Source organism: Apteryx mantelli, chromosome 2, assembly GCF_036417845.1.
Source record: "Apteryx mantelli isolate bAptMan1 chromosome 2, bAptMan1.hap1, whole genome shotgun sequence".
In the NCBI taxonomy this organism is placed as follows: Eukaryota; Metazoa; Chordata; class Aves; order Apterygiformes; family Apterygidae; genus Apteryx; species Apteryx mantelli.
In genome coordinates, this window is record NC_089979.1 from 15,490,440 (window position 1) to 15,506,043 (window position 15,604).

The 15,604-nt window shown below is 42.2% G+C and overlaps 1 long non-coding RNA gene across 1 annotated transcript in view; it reads left to right on the forward strand.

Moving 5' to 3' along the window:
• Positions 1 to 15,604, forward strand: part of LOC106496314 (uncharacterized) — a 72,582-nt gene that overhangs the window by 40,383 nt on the left and 16,595 nt on the right. The window contains exon 2 of the long non-coding RNA XR_001294587.2: positions 15,319 to 15,480. This is a non-coding gene — a long non-coding RNA (uncharacterized lncRNA). The remainder of the gene's footprint in view (positions 1 to 15,318; positions 15,481 to 15,604) is intronic.

A 15,604-nucleotide genomic window follows, 5' to 3' on the forward strand; every position in this document is an offset into this window, starting at 1 on the left:
TTTCTTCTACACCTACGCATTGGGGTAAACATTCTTAATGTGAGTACCAGACGGGCTTGCTGGTGGAAGGTAAGGCTCATTATCTAGGGTGCAAGACAGAATATAGTTCTTTTTGTTTTCTTTTCCCCAGACTCCCAGCAATCTGTTCATCAGTACCCAGGAAAAAGAAATCAAACCCACGTAACATGAATGCTGTTGAGTGGCTTAGTGACATTCAATTATGCATGTCCAGCAGCATTGTCATTATGGTTATTGCCTTCCACAGTTTCCACATCTGTGTTGTACCCAGTTCTGTTGACTATATTTTTAGTCAAGTTTCTTCTGCTGCTTATAGGCTATAAACATTTTACAGGCCCAATAAATAGGGCATGAGCAAAGAAAATGATAAAGTAATGAGATGAAATGGAGCACTGTGCTTCTTGCTAATGGGATAGTGGTTAACCAGGAGCTGCCTTGATGCCAGGCTGAGTAGGGGTGGTGATGTGGCTGCAACCACATCACTTGGGGCTTGCATACTATACCACCTGCTGTGGTATGTGTGGGGGAAAAGGGCCTCCACTCCCCTTTGTTCCTGGGTAGATCCCTGTCTGCCTCCAAAGATGATGGATGTGACATTGCATGACAGACCTATCCTATGGCATAATGCTTTTCCAACATAATAAAAAGCTCAGCCTCAAATTATGGATGCCGACATGCTGAATGAAGTCCTTTGAAATATCATGAGGGTGAAGGACATCTTGGGTTGTAGAGTTCAAGCTCTTCTAATTACATACCATTGGGTCAAATACTCCTAGTGACTTTTTATTAAACTATGTCTTAAAATGAGTTTGCTATTTACTTATACTTCTGTCAAAAGGTAGATTCAGAAATTAACTCCTTTGCTCTCTAGATACCTTCTTTGTCTTTTGTTCTCATTTTATAAGACCATCTTATGGCCATGAGCTCTTAGGCTAGCAGCAGTCTCTTCAATTAACTAGCACTTCTCCCTTGCTCATGCATGCCTCTCTGATACATTTACGGAGAATGACCATATTCTCTCCCAGCCTCCATTTTGCTAAGCTAAATGAGCCAAGCTTTCCCAGTCTCCCCTCCAAAAATAAATGCTAGAATCCCTGAACATCCTACTAGGCCTACTCTGCCCCCAGTCGAGTCTGAATTAATCTTCCTTACCACATGGGAGAAGAACTGGGAATGGGATTCCAGGTACAGTCTTACCGAAGTCTAACACAATGCTGTTAATTCTGCCTTATCCATATGGGAACTATCTTGCCTGATACATTCTTTGGCATGAGACATATAGGACACTGGACTGGATTAGAGTAACTGTCCTCCAGCTTTAAAAACTATGAACAGTTAAACATTTGTCCTGTTCAGCTCTTGACAGGAGCATCTCTCTTTTTCTCCTATAGAAAGAACCAGATTTTAAATTAAGAACATACTGACAAATATTTTAATAAACTGCATTCTGCTGTTTTGTTTCACACTGGGAATTTGCAGCTTAGAGATCAGAGAGACTTTCACACATTCTTTTGAGCTTGGCTTCCTATAAGCCCATGCTTATGAGATCATGCTCTGCAAGCATGTGCATGTATACATGTGTATGTGCTACTAATAACTTTTGAACCTATTGGTTAATTTCAACCATATTTGACACAGGGATGGCAATCTCAGAGGGACTGAATTCCTACAGATTTAAAGAAAACAGGCAGCCAAGTAGAGGAAAGAGCTGTGCTATTGTCTCCACTGAAGGAAAGGTTGCAGCACAAGCTTTGTCTAACCCTTTGATGGACACAAAAAAACCCTTATGGAAGGGGGACGCTAGGAGTGTGCCCAACATGGGAAATAATCATTTGGACTTCATGTGTTATTATACACTCTATAGTCAATCTAGGACACAAATCCATAGGAAAGCAGCCTCCATGAATTCTGCTGCTCTGAAGTATTTGCTATACTTATGTATTTTCTCCTGCCAGAGAGCTGGATGTCTCTAAATGCATATACATCCTTTTCTTTCTGCTGTCTTGTAATATGTCTGGAAATTGTGTATTTATCAGATATAGATTTGAATATATCATAATAATGAAGTTCTGTCTTACACACACACACACACACACACACCCCTACATCTCTCTATATATTTCAACTATTTGAATGTTGCATGTTTGCATCCTTTTATCAACCTTACAGACAACTACATTACCACCCTCCACTTCCTCTTTCTCCTCAACACCAGATGTGGCCAGAGGACCTATAGATGGACAGGCTGTGGCCATGTACAGGATGCAGAAACAGTGACATAAGTAACAGGTTATATACTCTTCGGGGAAGCAGGTGATTTTGTGTCGGTATTGTACAGAAACAGCATTGCACAGTTTATAGGTACCACAGAGGTTCTGACTAGGTAATCAAAGTTTGGTCAATGCAAATAATAGATCAATAATTATACTATTAGTAATATGCATCTGTTAACAAAACATCAGTCCAAGTTACTTAGTACAATACTTCACTAGCTATAATACCATGTAAGCTACTGGGAATCTGTTCCAAGAGCTTTTAAAGAGAAAATAACAGTCTTTTCTGGGTGCTCAGTGTTTTCACAATAAACTACTATAAATAAGATGCTGCTAGTAGACTACATTTTCTCTGATTACACAGCTACCTGCCTATCTATCTATCTATCAATCACACAGTAAATCTCTCTCTTTCCATGAAGCATCTTATGTTGTGCAAAATCAATATCCTGTCAGACTACTTTGCTACCTTATTGGTGATGCCAGCCTGCGATTTCCTCTAGTGAGTGTGACTTTGTGCAGGAGAAAAAAAAAATCATCCTGACTTAGGGTTGGATTTAGTAGAGGTCTGACGGATCAGATCCCCATGGAGATTTAATCACTTTTATCTCTCTGGGTAGAATTTGGATACCTGGCTCTGATTAAACACAAAATATTCTGCTAGATCTTAGCACATCTAGACACCTTAGTTGTCACCTGAAAACCTACTCTGGTGCCTGAGGTTGTTCTGCTGTGAACACCCAAGGCAGGGGGGGCTCCTTCTGGTCTTGTTGAGTACAATTTCTGCCCAAGGCTGATGAAATTCATTGACAAGAGCCTAGGAAGGCAAGACTCATCTTTTCCCATGGAATATCAGCAGGCAACAGGGTCACACTCTTGCATTTTGTCTCTCTCATCTTCTCTCCCTTTGCACGCTGCGATTCGTATCCAGCAGAAGGAAGGAAAATATCCCTTTCCAGATCTAGCTGGCTCTCTACAGGGTAAGACATTGCCAGAGCTACATCTGCCAAAGGTCAGTCTAGAGCCAGGTGCTGATGTCCTGAGCTGGTGTGTATGGTCATGGGGACCAGGAGGCAGGAGGATGGTATTGCAGTGCACTGCCTTGACACTAAGCACCTTCCTCTTTGGACCTGGCCACTTGGGTATATGTGGGAGACAATGTTTTGAGATCTCAGTGTCCCTATAACTCGTGACATGCCAATGACAGAAAACCTCTCCTTCCACTTGGGTCTGAGAGATGGTCACTCACCTAAGTGTGGGAGGTCCTTTAGGTGCTCTAGAAGGAAACGCAGCAGGGTCTCACACAGTGTCTGTCCCCACTCTCCACACACACACACACTTTCCAGTACAAAAGTCCAGTAAAAAGGTGGTGTAAAAGTCAGACGTTTGTTCCCTGAATTGGAGTCAGCCCCAAATGGAAGTTTAGGTAGGCTTTTCTGGTGAGTGCAAGTTAAATTTGGACTTGTGAGTAGGCATGTTGAACTTCTCTCTGAGACTTTGACACTAAGCCTGTCTAAATGATGCTGTAGGCAGACTTTAGCCACTATGAGTTTTGTTCTTAGTTTCTGTTCACCCATATGTTCCAAAATTCCTCCACTTTCATTGTTACGGAGTCCTCAGGGATGCTGAGCACAAAATGAGTTTTGGCTCCAGTTCACTTTACTTAGTGTTCAGGATCCCTCCACCTGGCCCTTTTGGTTTACTGCCCTCAGGGGCCTCAGACAATCCTCTGCTTCGGTGAACTTGGCCAGAACACAGTCATGGCAGCAGCAGCAGCAGCAGCAGCAGTGAATTTCCGCAAGTACCCAGCTCAGCGTTATCGGTGTTAAAACATTTACTGCATGTGCAATTCTCAACAGCTCTTAACTCTGGCAAATCAAAACCAATTTTAACCGGAACACTCAAAGACACTTCTGTACAATGAGGCCTATCTGTCTGACAAATTCAGTCTTGCTTCCCTCATCTGTTTTGGCATTAAAACTACTTAAAAAAAATGAGTTGCAACAATTTTCCTCTTTATAGATATTGAAAAAAAAGTCATTCTCTTCATATTAAAATCTGATGATGGCTTTGTGCCAACAAATCAAATGAAATTTCAGCTGCGGAAGCAACTAGGAAAATTTATGCCTGATCAGTGGACATTCAAAGTGTTAGCAGGAATTAGAGGGAGCTGGAATGGAAATGCTTGGGTGATCTTCACCACCACTTCTAATTCTCTGTCTCAGGGCGGTCTGCACTTCTCAGTGCAGTGGATGGCTGCTAGTTTTGGGGCAGCTCTTTGGGCCATGTACAGACATAAACAAACTGCTGTTATCTGTCATGTCACTGTCACGTGTCATGCCACACGTGTGACACTACCTACCTCCTCCCTAATGGGGATCCAGACACTCATGTAATGAGGGGCCTGGGTGTCCAATGTGCTCTGTGAGGGCTTTGGCAGCTGTAAGGTTTTACACTTGGTCAGAAGGTCTGGTCCACCCACCTCTAGCCATAGCAGAAAGCCACCGCAGAAAAGATGGGGTGCAGAAGCCCTTGTGGTTTGGCTGTGTTCGTCCCCACGGGCCAGAGGGAGCGCCGCTCTAAGCCACGGGTCTGTCTTACTATGAATTACCCTTGGAAGTCTAAAAGCAGATGTGCTTTCTGTAGACGAAAGCCTGTTTAGTACAAATGACAACTTTGTAAAAAGAAAGCCTCACACACTGTACGTAGGGCCTGATTCTGCTCACTTGCAATTGCAGCAGCAGTAACAGCAAGGCAGAGGGTGTGATATCAGCTTGCAATCAGCCTGAGAGCTGGAAAACTGAACTATTGTTTTGCTTTGTTTAGCTCCAGTGGTGCACTTGTGGGTTCAATGTGCATATGAACAAGCTGCGAAAACAGCAACTGAACAAAATGATGCCCTAAGGTCTGATCAGCAGTGGACAGGGATTTACTTCTTTCAGTCTATCATCCTCAGTTTTAAATTGAAACAGAAAGCACAAGCATGGTTATTTTATTGACTGAATTAGGGAAAGATTGAGCTGGCTGATCTGTATGATGACATTATTGAGTTGTATTTGCAGCTATGACAGAAACCAAAGAGTTTTTATTGGATTATTGGGGGCACAGGGAGAAGCAGGGAGAGAAAAGCTAATACAGAGGTGAGCAAGTATTAGGCTTGCTGCCTTTGTGTTTAGGCTCTCCAGCAAGAGTGCACTGCTTTATAGCTGTGTTGTCTACCACTGCCTTTCCAAATATAACCACGTGCGTAACCAAATATACATGGGAATTAGTTGCAGTTCCTCATTAGCAGATGCTCACATGACACTTGTTCACTGTCCAAACGAGAATATTTGTGTCCTTAAAGGATGGCAAAACCTTTGGAGATGAATATCCTGCTTGAGCGATATTTTTACGAAAGCCAGGTGTTTAAAAACTGTGGTGTTGCATGACACCTACTGACAACCAGGGCATATCACAGTTCATAGTATATGGGCATCTGAGTCAGCTGATTTATTTTTACTGGTGATTTATTTTTACATTTGTTAAAAGTATATGATTGAGAAGGAAGAAATTGATACTTTTTACCATGGGCATATGTGTTGGTGAGTAAGTAACTGGTATATACAGACACATATAAAGATATGCTCTGCCCTCTGTTTTATATACCTCTTTTACATGTTTAGTTTATAGACTAGTTTTAAAATCACTGTGTCCAGCAACTTCATTGATTCATTGTATTTACAGCTGAGAAAGAATGTTAGTAGCAAACGTTGTAGTCAGCACAAGAGACCAACCTACAGGTTATGGTTTTGAAATGATAATATATTCTATTTATATGGTGCCTGTCAGTCATAGAAACACCCCTGTAAAATATTACTGAAATGAAATACAACTAAAATTCCATATTAAAATGACACGGCCTGATTCTCCACTGCCTTGCATGCTGTGTCCTTAGACTACTGAAATAAGATCCACATGGAAAAGAACCCTATATGGATATCGGGTAGCTCTACAAAATAAGAACGGTAACATTTTACATTTGCTTCATTCCGGTGTGTTTTGTCCTGTCAAATGGTCAGGAAAATCAGAGCTGTGAGTATCCCAATATATCCCAAGAGCTGAGTTCCATTATTGGAGTTTTGTTCCAAGATCTTAAGCACTTAAAAAACATTCACTATTCTGTCAGCTCTTTTGAGACATCGGTAGGAGAACTGAGGGACAGAAAATCTGGGGCTCAGAATGGGAGTCCCACCAAAGGCCGTCACCATCCTCCCATTGTCACGGCCTGAGTCACAATTTCACCAAATAGTTAATTTAAGACTAACAGTTCCAGCATCATGGCTCAGCCCACTTTGCCACCAAAATCTTGATAGAAGGTATAATGACCGTGCTGAGGGAAATGTAACTTCTGAGGATCATCAGCACCATTCAAATCTTAAATGAAACAAACAAACAAAGAAACGAGTCATAATTTTATTGGGAGGAAAGAGAAATCAGTGGAGCTATTAAGTCTGTGGCAGCTGAGAATCTGTTCTGCAAATACGTTCCACATAACCACTGCTACAACTGGAGTGTTTTGCAGCTCAGAAGGCAGAGAGTGGGCCCCATGCCCAAGGAAAAGATGTAGACACTGCAGACTCTTGGGAACATCGTTTCCATGCTGTGAAATTGCCCGTGTGCTAGACTTGTGCTGATTTCAGTGGGAAGGCTCACCATCACTCCACGTGGAACCCAGCCCAGGAAGAGCTTTGAAGGAGATACTAGAGATGATAGTATCAAAACCACAACTAAAATGGGACTAATGGGTAACGGTACAGCCAAGACTGGTCTTCTAATTCATTCACAATGTTATCAAAGTAAGGCTAGAGCTAGAGGAATCTCATCTTGGTGTTATTTTCTGCTGCACAGTTTTCTTCTAAGAAGAAAATAGAAAGGGAATAAAATGTGTCTTGTGAACAATTCAGTGCTAAGGGAAAAAGATACAAAAAATTGCTTCATTAAGGCTTTGAAGCTGACACCTCAGGCTATAAAAAGTCCATACAAAAACCACAACTCTTTATTTTGAAAGGAACAGTATCTATATGCAGTGATGGAATATTCATCAAAAGTCCCTAAACAGCTCTATTTTCTCCAGCGCTGAACACCGTCTGTGTATATCTATACATGTGTCTGACTTCCACAGACAATGAGCATGTTATGCGTATCGACTTCCTCAGCCTATCTGGAAAATAGGCCCTAGTCATTGCTCAGACAGACTCTAAATCAGAAGTCCTTAGAAATAAATATACTAGCTTCCTGCTATAGGACACGACCACAGATCACCTGATGACAACAGGTCTTTCTAATTTGACTAGAGGACAGGCCCAAGATGTCCAGTCCAATGCTCATGTTATAGTAACTGGAAAGACTCCCACAGCTCTAGTGGCACTTAATCAGACCTTTAAAGAAACTGTTGAAGTAATCCGTTCCTTACCATAAAGGATGCCATTGATGAAGCTAGCAAAGAGCAGTCAGATAAAATTTAATAAGAAAAATGTAGACTGAACATCGGTAAAAATTTCCCACAGGTGTGATCTATTTGATCATGGAATAATTCCATCAAAGGCTTATTGTTTTGTCCTTTGAAAGATGTCTGAAAAAAAATATTACAAAGAAAAATTCTCCATTAGCAAGGCATCTTACCCTGTTTTGCTTAATCTTTGTACTGTTAGGATCAGTTTACTCAGGAGATGTTCACCTACTCAACTTGTCAAAAAAAACACAAAAAAGGTTTTCAACCCTCAGGTAAAAGTTACTAGCTTAGATGTTGTTTTATTAATTCAATAGTTATGATTTTATATTGACTCTTTAAAGCTATTTCAAAGGCCTGTGATGGAATATTGTAGCATTATCTTTACACCAGAGACACCGTGAACACAATTCCCTTCTAATTTACATAGCACAACCCCATGGACTTCAGACAGCTTGTACTGGGAACACAGGAGAGCAGACGTTAACCCAGCAGATGTTTGTCTCACCAGGCTCCATAAGTTTATCCACTTCTATACAGCCGCAGAACACGTGGTAGGAAGAGCATTCCCCTTGCCATGGGATGGATACGGCTGAGGAATTGCTGCAGATTGAGGCGGTATTAACTGGAGACACTTGTGTTAGGCCAGGGATCCAGATAGTATTTTAGTATGTGGCCGTGGCTATCCCAGCATTGCTGTAAATATATACAAAGTTTGTGTGTGATAGTTAATTTAACTAACATGTTTATTTACGGGCTCACTGGCTTTTTGTGTTTGGAAAAGATGACTCATCTGCTACCCGATCCCGCCAATGTTTATTCTGCCAGTGGGCTCACTCCTTACAGGAGTAACAAGAGTAATCCCACTGGTATCAGGCCTATTAACGAGCATATTTTTACAGGATCAGGTCACAAGCTAGCTGTAAATAAAAATAGCCACCTTCTTGCCCTCCACATTCACGGAGTTTCAGGGATGTTCAGGTCATCACAGTCTGTTACACTGCTTCAAAGCCACCACATCAGCTCAGTCCTGTTTTTCTAGGGATAACATTTTTAAAGCATCTAATTCCTATTTTTAAAGGGAACAAGACACAAAACCTTTCGAGGGATTTCGCTGCGGCTTAGCTGAGCACAAAAACACCTAAGCTCTTGCAGAATTTTCTGCCTTACACTCTGTGTGGTTCGGGTTCCCTATAAATTGCATGGAGGTACAAAAATGTCTAAGAAAGACAGTGGCTGGCCAGCTAAGCAGGGAGTTGCCCAAGATTAAGAGAAATAGCAAGAAAGCAATGGCACGTACAAAAAAAAAATCAAGATTCACGGGGCAAAGAAAAGAGTGCACAGCAAGTACACAGTGCTGTAGTCTAATGGTTAGGGCACTTAGTGAGGGTGAATAAGAGCTCTCTTTTCTTACTGCTGTTCATCCCTCTCCCGTTCTGATTTCTTCCTCAGTGGTGCCCAGCTCTCTGCACATGCTGTGTAGGTCCATGCCTGTGTCTATATCAGTCAACTGAAGGGTGCCAGGGAACCCCTAGAGAAATTGTAATTCGATCATGGATGCTGATAAATCATCAGAACAGTTCCTGGAAACTTTTTTTGGCTTGTGCCAACTCTCAGTCAGCCAAACAGCATCCAGGCACAGTCTAGGAGCAGGACCACTCTCAGGAGGTAGTCTGCATGTGGCCACCCACTTCTGGAAGCTGAGAGACTTTTACGCAGGTCATTCAATGCCAGCTGGTCTCTATTACAGAAATGCTTCTGGGTATGTTTAATTTACTAGGATGACTGTAATCTCCACAGAAGTACTCTTATTTTGGGTTCTGCACAGGGGAGGTCTAAAAACTAGGCTTTGTGGTGCCTTACTTGTAGTTGCATTAATTTAGCTCTTAACTGCCTATCACATGAAAATCTCTGGAAGTTTGGTGCCCTTAAGGATCAAGCACCTAAGGACTGAAAAGATATTTAGCACTTGCAGATATAAATGCAAAGTCACAAGGATTGTTAGAAAGGGCTGATAAAGACTTAGCAAACGTCTCCCATCAATTTCAAATTCTAAACTCTTACTTGGCATCCACCTAGATATCTTTGAAAATCTCTCTTTGATTGCATAAAGGGTCTGATTTGGAATGGATTTTGGTATCTAAAGAGACACTGAAATCCACCCTGAGGACATTCCCAGAGCCCCCCAACTCTGGCACCGTGCAACCTCCAGTCTCTACCAGTTCGCAGTTTCATGGCCCAGCTAATGTCCCTGGGGAGGGCCTGTGAGTGGAGCCCCAGGAGGTCTGGCCACATGCTCCACGTGCGCCTAAGCCTGCTCCCTGCGCGGGAGTGCTGACTGTCTGAGCTCCACTGAGAAGCGGAAAAGGCACAGAGCTGCTAAACAAGTGGAAACTGCAAACGCAGGGAACTGGAGGGCAACTTTCAAAGGAGTACTGAGTGGGGAAGAAAGTGATACCGCCTCTATTTCTGTCTCTGATCTAGCTAAGTGGATGACCTGTCTTGGTTGCTTCGTTCCAGGAGTAGGTTTGAAAACAGGCTCCTCAGCTGAAGGAGGTACTTGTCTCTGACCTGCCAGTCAGCCAAGGTAGTCTCAGTGCTCTTTTTGCCTGCCCTGCTCTTCGTGTCACCCTGTGGTTTTTAATCACAGGTACATAGCAGCATTGCCCCAAATAAGCCAGCTTTGACTGTGTGCCCCTTGTGCACATACAGCTACGTTTTAATTTCTTTCCTTACATTGGGATACTACAATGCACAATATAATGGGATAATGTGCTAAATGAAATGCTAGGACTGTCTCTTCAGAGGGCTAGGCTGCCAAACATTACACCCACTGGATGTTAAATGAAGGAGATGACTAAGTGTTCACACAGCAGCTTTCTTTTGCTGAAGAGTTTGACAGACTGACGTAAATTGAAAGTCTGCTGTGGGCAGATTTCCTCCTACTATTTTTGATTTCATGCAAATAAGTATTGCAGGACGCCAAGAGATCTCTACCTGTGACTGACATATTTAGTGTTGACAGTCCACACTGCTTTCATATCTCAAAACACTGATTTACTAGTACATGTGGGGCAGTTGCAGACTGCAATATCTCATCCCAGATCTAGCTCTTATTTCCCTCCCTTATTTCCCTCTATTTGCAGCAGGCTCCATTCAGCAAAGCAGCATGGCTTGCTTTGATACATGCATGTCTGCAAAGTGTTGCAGGCTGCTGTGGAATTGCCAAAGAAATCACAACGGTGCAATATTTTCTGCTAACAAGCCTTCATCCTGTGTATTTCACTCTCTAGTTCCTGTAGATAAAAGCTTCCCATTAAAGGATTAGGGATAGCTTAGTCAAACATGCATTTCCCATTTTCTGACTGATCCAGGCAAGAAAGTATCTAGTACTCAAAGTATTTAAGTTAATTTAAATGAGTTCTGTGAATGAGGTTCAACAGGTGCAGCTCTGCTGATAGAGGAAGAAGGGCATTAACTTTCAGTGGTAGTGGGAAGGTAGTAAAAATCAGCTGCATATGGGCCACAAGGAGCCCAGTTACAGCTGAAATCAGGATGCATGTCTGCTGCCTAAGACTGCCTAAGAGTCTGAAGTACCAGGTGCACATACAGTTTCATCCAGTCAGTTTTTAGTTACATGGGGGTGCTACAAAAAGCAGTGGAAAGGGACTTCTTGGTAACTTCTTGGATATAAAGAGTTCTGCAGCCTGCAAACAGCATTATTCCGTGCCGGATCCAGGAAGGTAACAGCTCCTGTGGGATGGAGTCTGTCTTTGCCTGCCTTTGATATAGCTCACTTTTGGTTGAAGCAGCCTGTGAGGTTCCTTCTGCTTGTCCCTGCAGCCCAGAAACCTTTCTCCAGGTATTTTAGTGCACTCTCTGGCTGTCACAAAACGTGATGGTTTCATATCCTCTTTTCCCCCATAGCAACCAGGCATGAAAACAAAATCTCAAGCAGGAAAGGAGACTACCCAGTTAGCCTACTGATTAGAGTACACACTAGAGGATAATATTTCAAATTACACCACTACCTAATTCAGACTGGGAGCAAGTCCCAACATATTCAGACATGTGCTTTCCCTATCTGCCTTGTAGCTATTTTGCAATAGGCGTCTGTCCTTCCCCATCATGTTTCATAAACAAGGCTTAGGCTGTGTCTACCTGTCTAAAGGAACTTGCAATAGGGAACAAGTGATCTGCCCAAGTGGTGTAGAGTAGTTTACAACCCAACAGCTCAGACTAGTCCTCTGGAGACAACTGGCAGATCCATACTTCTGAGCACATAGTCTCAGTCTCTACCAGGCTTCCTGTGGGTGACCTAATACATAATCTTTTTTTTTCCCCCCACCCCTCCCAAAGTGTTTGAAATGCTGTGAGATAGCCTTTCATGGTGTGTTTTGCTACTACATGGTCAGTGTCTTGAGGAGGAGAGGGGAAAATGCAAGGCTTTCTGGGAGAGTGGTAAATAATGGGATCCAAACTTGGGGCATTCTGGTCCATACTGCCCACAGAAAACAGGCCTTTCAATGAACTATCCTTGGAGTGTTGGTCAAGTTTCATTTCAGCGGGAACTACTTTGTTTGTTTCAAAAGGAAAAAGTCAGGGTGTTTTGGGATGTTTGTAGTGTGGACAGTCAGAGGCTGAGGGCTGGTGGAAACTCCAGAATTACTTAGTAGCATATATATCTGTGTGAAGCTAACTGGAAAAGGACCTGTGGGTCAGGATCCCTAGCAGAAGGTGACATCCTGGGTACCTAAATCCTTACTCAGACTCTTATTCTGTAATTCACACAGGCTCTTGAGATACCTCATAGCCTCAGGAGTGGGGAAGCAGACTACCAAACCAGGCTGAACACCTCACTGTATATGTAGCTTCAGAAATAGCCTAGGCTTTAACCTCGTGGTTCTCACCCTCTCCCACTATGCCACATTCACATGTGTATGCTCACAAAACTATGCTTTTCCATAGGCTTTGCAGCTCCACTCAGAGCTTGGTCGGCTTCACCCAAACTCATCCAGCTGCGTGCTCACAACAGACCACTGTTAGTTCAGCTAACGGATATAGGATTTCAGTGATCAACGCTGAGTGGGAAAAAGAAAAGTGAAAACAATTAATGGCCAAACTACCTGCGCCTGGAGGCTGATTAGAATATCTTCTTTGTAGTTTTGTAATTCATAGGATAGTTCTTTCTCATATGTCCATGATGTTCAAACTAAAACAGTGACTCAGGGCTATGATCCTGGGGCCAAGGGCCTCAATAAGTGTTTGCCTTTCCAGTTCAGCTTCTGTTTTCATTCTTCCCCTGAGTATCTGACATCAAAGTGGGAAAGAGAAGTGGGTGGCCCATCCCAAGGCTGGTACTAATTATTGCAATTAGGGAACTTCTTAAGAATACACTCAACATTCAAACAGAGCATCCAGCATTTTGTAGCTTTACTAATGAATTGCAAGTATTAGTTAATTTAGCTTGAAATGTCTTTATCACAAATACTTTTATATCTGTTTTGTTCAGGAGTTTAGGAACTCCCAAGAGCTCACAAACAAAAAAGCCCCATTGGATCCATCATGCTCATTATTTCTTCCGATCCACCAATTTTAAGCTTCTTCACGAAAACAGAGCACCATTTTAAGCCAATTGAATGCACCACACCAGTGAGAAAACACAGATGTATGAGGCTACCACGCCTCCTTACATTTGTTTCTTCTGTGCAGGCTGTATCCTTCTTTATTGATATTCAAAGCATTGACAAGATTCAGCCCACCTTGTCTCAGCTGTGCCCGCTAGTTCATAAACTTCATTGTTTAGCATCTCTTCTAGTGCCTGCTGCTTATTTTCCATGCTTCTTGCATCCACATATAGACATTTCAGTGCATTAATATTCTTCATTTTTTCTTGCTGAGCTACTCCAGCTACAGTCTTATTTGTAGGCTGGCAACACATGCCACATTATTCAAGTTAGGTGAAAATTTCTCTTCTTTCTTTCACAGTGAGTTTTAAAGCTATCTAATAAACTTGCTTGGTTTTGAAACCAAGAATTTGGTAGTCTGTTTTGGCAGAGTGACTTTAACCACAAACTGCCCACATCAAAAAACAACAAGATAATTCTGTTCTTTCTCAGAAACTGGCACACTCCATTCTCTAAAGGGAGATTAATGAATATGTGAAAACACTTTCAGAACAGTTACTGTCTATAACAAGTCAATTTGAAATCATGATAGAGAAATTAAGAGAGATATTCTATCTCTCCATAAAGATTTATCAAGCTATGTTTCAAACATCATTCAGGGAGAAGCTTCCTGAGGCCCAAGAAGCAAAGAATTAATCTTTCTAGAGCTTTCTGTCCAAAGGGAGACAATAGGTCTGAATATGCATCGCTTGGACAGATTGTCACTCTTGCTGAATTTCTTTCTGAAATAAGGGAATCGTGAGCATCTTTCACTTTGCTTTCTATTTCTGAAGAAAGTTCTGTGCATAGCAACACTTAGAAATTTCCTACAAGAAGTCCTAAATATTAATTAAAACTCTTGAGACCCATCCTGCCAGTCTGAGACAACATCCAGGCGTTTGCCAAATTACATCATTACATTTCGCCATGTGCAAGTTCTCTAAGGTTCCTCCCGTCAGTTTCAGCCACGCAACAAAAATTATGGTCGTGCCCTGATCATTTCTCTGCAAAACTACTGCAGCCTCCTCTTCATTTTCATCATTTTCCTTTGCAACTTATTTCAAATGCCTCAGTAAATCATCTGCCTCAACAGCAGCACCTCAGAATTCTTCCATTTTCCTTTGGCCTTCTGCATTAAATTTAACTACTTGTGCTTCCCTTCAAGACTCCTCAGAACACTGCTCTGACCTACAGCACCAACCGCAGTATTTCCTACTCCTATTTCACTCAGCCAGTACATCATACCTCGGTGACGCCTTTATCGTCTCCTCCATATTCCATAACATTCCTCAACAACGGAAATGCCTCTTTTATGCAATTCAGCAAGGAATGTACCCCTGTTTCTAAAAATCCTTTCTCAAAACACACCTTCTTCTGTAAATTGGTGTTCTTACAGCCCTCCCTGCACCAATATGACATTGTCCTTCAGGCAAGGCCAAGCAGTGCCAAAATTATACAATGATATCAAATCCTGGCCTCTGATGAGCTCCAGGCTTCTATCTACAATTCATTGTTTAAAAGCCCCTGGAGACAGCAGCATTCTTTATGCCTTGCATAGTGCCAGCCATACTTCAAGTGATCAACAACCACTAAAATTAAGAGTCTTGCAGTTATGTGCTATTATACTTCTTATTTTACAGATGGAATGACATTAGATTTTTCAAATCAGAGCCTCTTCCCAGGTACAAAAGATCCAGAGTGAAGATCAGGGCTTCCTGAGAATTCCTCCTGTTCTCCTTCTGAGAACAATCCTTAACTAATTATGATAGTTTCTTATTGACTGGCTGAAGCTAAGCCCAGGACACTTATGTCCTCCTGCCATAAAGCCTCTTCTCATAATTGGTCCTGTCTGTGTTCTTCCCATGTTTAGAGAAGTTCTAGAAGACAAGTGCCACTGCAGACACATCCTTCCAAGGAGGGGCTGAGGATCTTGGTGGGCTATTGAAATCCTGTCAAGCAAGAAACTTTGCAGATCTAGTGTCAACCAAGAATGCTTGCTGCCATCAGAAATGGTTTTCCAGCCATACAAAATGTGAGTAATGGGAGCTTAGGTTTGTGATTGTATGTGTGCAGCTGGTGATATATAGATATTTGTGGGAGGAAGAAGAGTTATAGGACTATGTTTCTTAGGCACCATGTACAAGTGTGTGAAGAGA